Genomic DNA, 7,037 nt, shown 5'->3' on the forward strand with positions numbered 1-7,037 from the left:
GGTGATGAGAGAATAGGCTTGGGAAGGCCTATCTAACTACCAGGGGCAAGCAAGTAAAGTGCAGGGGCTATTAGAGAATTGGCTTGGGAAGGCCTGTCTACCTACCAGGGGCAAGCAAGTAATTTGCTGGGACTATTACAGAATAGGCTTAGGAAGGCATGTCTACCAACCAGGGGCAAGCAAGTAATTTGCTGGGACTATTACAGAATAGGCTTGGGAAAGCCTGTCTACCTACCAGGGGCAAGCAAGTAAAGTGCAGGGGCTATTAGAGAATTGGCTTGGGAAGGCCTGTCTACCTACCAGGGGCAAGCAAATAATATGCTGGGGCTATTCGAGAATTGGCTTGGGCTATAAGAGAATAGGTTTGGGAAGGCCTGTCTACCTACCATTGGCAAGCAAGTAATTTGCTGGGACTATTACAGAATAGGCTTGGGAAGGCCTGTCTACCTACCAGGGGCAAGCAAGTAATTTGCTGGGTCTATTACAGAATAGGCTTGGGAAGCCCTGTCTACCATACTTGGGCAAGCAAGTAATTTGCTGGGGCTATTACAGAATAGGCTTGGGAAGGCCTATCTACATACCAGGGGCAAGCAATTAATTTGCTGGGGCTATTACAGAATAGGCTTGGGAAGGCCTGTCTACCTACCAGGGGCAAGCAAGTAATTTGCTGGGTCTATTACAGAATAGGCTTGGGAAGCCCTGTCTACCATACTTGGGCAAGCAAGTAATTTGCTGGGGCTATTACAGAATAGGCTTGGGAAGGCCTGTGAACCTACCAGGGACAAGCAAGTAATTTGCTGGGACTATAACAGAATAGGTTTGGGAAGGCCTGTCTACCTATCAGGGGCAAGCAAGTAATGTGCAGGGGCTATGAGAGAAAAGGCTTGGGAAGGCCTGTCTACCTACCTGGGGCAAGCAAGTAATTTGCTGGGGCTATTACAGAATAGGCTTGGGAAGGCCTGTCTACCTACCAGGGGCAGGCAAATAAAGTGCTGGGGCTATTAGAGAATTGGCTTGGGATATAAGAGAATTGGTTCGGGAAGGCCAGTCGACCTACCAGGGAGAAGTAAGTCATGGGCTGAGGCAATGAGAGAATAGGCTTGGGAAGGGCAGTCTACCTACCAGGGGCAAGCAAGTAATTTGCTGGGGCTATTACAGAATAGGCTTGGGAGGCCTGTCTGCCGACCAGGGGCAAGCAAGTAATTTACTGGGGCGATGAGAGAAATGGCTTGGGAAGGCCTGTCTACCCACCAGGGGCAAGCAAATAATGTGCTGGGGCTATTCGAGAATTGGCTTGGGCTATAAGAGAATTGGTTTGGGAAGGCCTGTCTACCTACCAGGGGCAAGCAAGTAATTTGCTGGGACTATTACAGAATAGGCTTGCGAAGGCCTGTCTACCTACCAGGGACAAGCAAGTAATTTGCTGGGACTATTACAGAATAGGCTTGGGAAGGCCTGTCTACCTACCAGGGAGAAATAAGTCATGGGCTGAGGTGATGAGAGAATAGGCTTGGGAAGGCCTATCTAACTACCAGGGGCAAGCAAGTAAAGTGCAGGGGCTATTAGAGAATTGGCTTGGGAAGGCCTGTCTACCTACCAGGGGCAAGCAAGTAATTTGCTGGGACTATTACAGAATAGGCTTAGGAAGGCATGTCTACCAACCAGGGGCAAGCAAGTAATTTGCTGGGACTATTACAGAATAGGCTTGGGAAAGCCTGTCTACCTACCAGGGGCAAGCAAGTAAAGTGCAGGGGCTATTAGAGAATTGGCTTGGGAAGGCCTGTCTACCTACCAGGGGCAAGCAAATAATATGCTGGGGCTATTCGAGAATTGGCTTGGGCTATAAGAGAATAGGTTTGGGAAGGCCTGTCTACCTACCATTGGCAAGCAAGTAATTTGCTGGGACTATTACAGAATAGGCTTGGGAAGGCCTGTCTACCTACCAGGGGCAAGCAAGTAATTTGCTGGGTCTATTACAGAATAGGCTTGGGAAGCCCTGTCTACCATACTTGGGCAAGCAAGTAATTTGCTGGGGCTATTACAGAATAGGCTTGGGAAGGCCTATCTACATACCAGGGGCAAGCAATTAATTTGCTGGGGCTATTACAGAATAGGCTTGGGAAGGCCTGTCTACCTACCAGGGGCAAGCAAGTAATTTGCTGGGTCTATTACAGAATAGGCTTGGGAAGCCCTGTCTACCATACTTGGGCAAGCAAGTAATTTGCTGGGGCTATTACAGAATAGGCTTGGGAAGGCCTGTGAACCTACCAGGGACAAGCAAGTAATTTGCTGGGACTATTACAGAATAGGCTTGGGAAAGCCTGTCTACCTACCAGGGGCAAGCAAGTAATTTGCTGGGACTATTACAGAATAGGCTTGGGAAGGCCTGTCTACCTACCAGGGAGAAATAAGTCATGGGCTGAGGTGATGAGAGAATAGGCTTGGGAAGGCCTATCTAACTACCAGGGGCAAGCAAGTAAAGTGCAGGGGCTATTAGAGAATTGGCTTGGGAAGGCCTGTCTACCTACCAGGGGCAAGCAAGTAATTTGCTGGGACTATTACAGAATAGGCTTAGGAAGGCATGTCTACCAACCAGGGGCAAGCAAGTAATTTGCTGGGACTATTACAGAATAGGCTTGGGAAAGCCTGTCTACCTACATGGGGCAAGCAAGTAAAGTGCAGGGGCTATTAGAGAATTGGCTTGGGAAGGCCTGTCTACCTACCAGGGGCAAGCAAATAATATGCTGGGGCTATTCGAGAATTGGCTTGGGCTATAAGAGAATAGGTTTGGGAAGGCCTGTCTACCTACCATTGGCAAGCAAGTAATTTGCTGGGACTATTACAGAATAGGCTTGGGAAGGCCTGTCTACCTACCAGGGGCAAGCAAGTAATTTGCTGGGTCTTTTACAGAATAGGCTTGGGAAGCCCTGTCTACCATACTTGGGCAAGCAAGTAATTTGCTGGGGCTATTACAGAATAGGCTTGGGAAGGCCTATCTACATACCAGGGGCAAGCAATTAATTTGCTGGGGCTATTACAGAATAGGCTTGGGAAGGCCTGTCTACCTACCAGGGGCAAGCAAGTAATTTGCTGGGTCTATTACAGAATAGGCTTGGGAAGCCCTGTCTACCATACTTGGGCAAGCAAGTAATTTGCTGGGGCTATTACAGAATAGGCTTGGGAAGGCCTGTGAACCTACCAGGGACAAGCAAGTAATTTGCTGGGACTATTACAGAATAGGCTTGGGAAAGCCTGTCTACCTACCAGGGGCAAGCAAATAATATGCTGGGGCTATTCGAGATTTGGCTTGGGCTATAAGAGAATTGGTTTGGGAAGGCCTGTCTACCTACCAGGGGCAAGCAAGTAATTTGCTGGGGCTATTACAGAATAGGCTTGGGAAGGCCTATCTACCTACCAGGGGCAAGCAAGTAATTTGCTGGGGCTATTCGAGAATTGGCTTGGGCTATAAGAGAATTGGTTTGGGAAGGCCTGTCTACCTACCAGGGAAAAGCAAGTAATTTGCTGGGACTATTACAGAATAGGCTTGGGAAAGCCTGTCTACCTACCAGGGGCAAGCAAGTAATGTGCAGGGGCTATTAGAGAATTGGCTTGGGAAGGCCTGTCTACCTACCAGGGGCAAGCAAATAATATGCTGGAGCTATTCGAGAATTGGCTTGGGCTATAAGAGAATTGGTTTGGGAAGGCCTGTCTACCTACCAGGGGCAAGCAAGAAATGTGCAGGGGCTATTAGAGAATTGGCTTGGGAAGGCCTGTCTACCTACCAGGGGCAAGCAAATAATATGCTGCGGCTATTCGAGAATTGGCTTGGGAAGGCCTGTCTACCTACCAGGGGCAAGCAAATAATTTGCTGGGGCTATTCGAGAATTGGCTTGGGCTATAAGAGAATTGGTTTGGGAAGGCCTGTCTACCTACCAGGGGCAAGCAAGTAATTTGCTGGGGCTATTACAGAATAAGCTTGGGAAGCCCTGTCTACCTACCAGGGGCAAGCAAGTAATTTGCTGGGGCTATTAAAGAATAGGCTTGGGTAGGCCTGTCTACCTACCAGGGGGAAGCAAGTAATTTGCTGGGGCTATTACAGAATAGGTTTGGGAAGGCCTGTCCACCTACCAGTGACAAACAAGTAATTTGCTGGGACTATTACAGAATAGGCTTGGGAAAGCCTGTCTACCTACCAGGGGCAAGCAAGTAAAGTGCAGGGGCTATTAGAGAATTGGCTTGGGAAGGCCTGTCTACCTACCAGGGGCAAGCAAATAATATGCTGGGGCTATTCGAGAATTGGCTTGGGCTATAAGAGAATAGGTTTGGGAAGGCCTGTCTACCTATCATTGGCAAGCAAGTAATTTGCTGGGACTATTACAGAATAGGCTTAGGAAGGCCTGTCTACATACCAGGGGCAAGCAATTAATTTGCTGGGGCTATTACAGAATAGGCTTGGGAAGGCCTGTCTACCTACCAGGGGCAAGCAAGTAATTTGCTGGGACTATTACAGAATAGGCTTGGGAAGCCCTGTCTACCATACTTGGGCAAGCAAGTAATTTGCTGGGGCTATTACAGAATAGGCTTGGGAAGGCCTGTGAACCTACCAGGGACAAGCAAGTAATTTGCTGGGACTATTACAGAATAGGCTTGGGAAAGCCTGTCTACCTACCAGGGGAAAGCAAGTAATTTGCTGGGACTATTACAGAATAGGTTTGGGAAGGCCTGTCTACCTACCAGGGGCAAGCAAGTAATGTGCAGGGGCTATGAGAGAAAAGGCTTGGGAAGGCCTGTCTACCTACCTGGGGCAAGCAATTAATTTGCTGGGGCTATTACAGAATAGGCTTGGGAAGGCCTGTCTACCTACCAGGGGCAAGCAAGTAATTTGCTGGGACTATTACAGAATAGGCTTGGGAAGCCCTGTCTACCATACTTGGGCAAGCAAGTAATTTGCTGGGGCTATTACAGAATAGGCTTGGGAAGGCCTGTGAACCTACCAGGGACAAGCAAGTAATTTGCTGGGACTATTACAGAATAGGCTTGGGAAAGCCTGTCTACCTACCAGGGGAAAGCAAGTAATTTGCTGGGACTATTACAGAATAGGTTTGGGAAGGCCTGTCTACCTACCAGGGGCAAGCAAGTAATGTGCAGGGGCTATGAGAGAAAAGGCTTGGGAAGGCCTGTCTACCTACCTGGGGCAAGAAAGTAATTTGCTGGGGCTATTACAGAATTGGCTTGGGAAGGCCTGTCTACCTACCAGGGGCAAGCAAATAATATGCTGGGGCTATTCGAGAATTGGCTTGGGCTATAAGAGAATTGGTTTGGGAAGGCCTGTCTACCTACCAGGGGCAAGCAAGTAATGTGCAGGGGCTATTAGAGAATTGGCTTGGGAAGGCCTGTCTACCTACCAGGGGCAAGCAAATAATATGCTGGGGCTATTCGAGAATTGGCTTGGGCTATAAGAGAATTGGTTTGGGAAGGCCTGTCTACCTACCAGGGGCAAGCAAGTAATTTGCTGGGGCTATTACAGAATAGGCTTGGGAAGGCCTATCTACCTACCACGGGCAAGCAAGTAATTTGCTGGGGCTATTCGAGAATTGGCTTGGGCTATAAGAGAATTGGTTTGGGAAGGCCTGTCTACCTACCAGGGAAAAGCAAGTAATTTGCTGGGACTATTACAGAATAGGCTTGGGAAAGCCTGTCTACCTACCAGGGGCAAGCAAGTAATGTGCAGGGGCTATTAGAGAATTGGCTTGGGAAGGCCTGTCTACCTACCAGGGGCAAGCAAATAATATGCTGGAGCTATTCGAGAATTGGCTTGGGCTATAAGAGAATTGGTTTGGGAAGGCCTGTCTACCTACCAGGGGCAAGCAAGTAATGTGCAGGGGCTATTAGAGAATTGGCTTGGGAAGGCCTGTCTACCTACCAGGGGCAAGCAAATAATATGCTGGGGCTATTCGAGAATTGGCTTGGAAAGGCCTGTCTACCTACCAGGGGCAAGCACGTAATGTGCAGGTGCTATGAGAGAAAAGGCTTGGGAAGGCCTGTGTACCTAATAGGGGCAAGCAAGTAATTAGCAGGGGCTATGAGAGAAAAGGCTTGGGAAGGCCTGTCTACCTACCAGGGGCAAGCAAGTAATTTGCTGGGACTATTACAGAATAGGCTTGGGAAGGCCTGTCTACCTACCAGGGGGAAGCAAGTAATTTGCTGGAGCTATTACAGAATAGGTTTGGGAAGGCCTGTCCACCTACCAGGGACAAACAAGTCATTTGCTGTGACTATTACAGAATAGGCTTGGGAAAGCCTGTCTACCTACCAGGGGCAAACAAGTAATTTGCAGGGGCTATTAGAGAATTGGCTCGGGAAGGCCAGTGGACCTACCAGGGAGAAGTAAGTCATGGGCTGAGGCAATGAGAGAAAAGGCTTGGGAAGGGCAGTCTACCTACCAGGGGCAAGAAAATAATGTGCTGGGGCTATTCGAGAATTGGTTTGGGCTATAAGAGAATTGGTTTGGGAAGGCCTGTCCACCTACCAGGGGCAAGCAAGTAATTTGCAGCGGCTATTAGAGAATTTGCTTGGGAAAGCCTGTCTACCTACCAGGGGCAAGCAAGTAATGTGCAGGGGCTATTAGAGAATTGGCTTGGGAAGGCCTGTCTACCTACCAGGGGCAGGCAAATAAAGTGCTGGGGCTATTAGAGAATTGGCTTGGGATATAAGAGAATTGGTTCGGGAAGGCCAGTCGACCTACCAGGGAGAAGTAAGTCATGGGCTGAGGCAATGAGAGAATAGGCTTGGGAAGGGCAGTCTACCTACCAGGGGCAAGCAAGTAATTTGCTGGGGCTATTACAGAATAGGCTTGGGAGGCCTGTCTGCCGACCAGGGGCAAGCAAGTAATTTGCTGGGGCGATGAGAGAAATGGCTTGGGAAGGCCTGTCTACCCACGAGGGGCAAGCAAATAATGTGCTGGGGCTATTCGAGAATTGGCTTGGGCTATAAGAGAATTGGTTTGGGAAGGCCTGTCTACCTACCAGGGGCAAGCA

The sequence above is a fragment of the Corythoichthys intestinalis genome, unplaced genomic scaffold, assembly GCF_030265065.1.
Source record: "Corythoichthys intestinalis isolate RoL2023-P3 unplaced genomic scaffold, ASM3026506v1 HiC_scaffold_30, whole genome shotgun sequence".
Classification (NCBI taxonomy): domain Eukaryota; kingdom Metazoa; phylum Chordata; class Actinopteri; order Syngnathiformes; family Syngnathidae; genus Corythoichthys; species Corythoichthys intestinalis.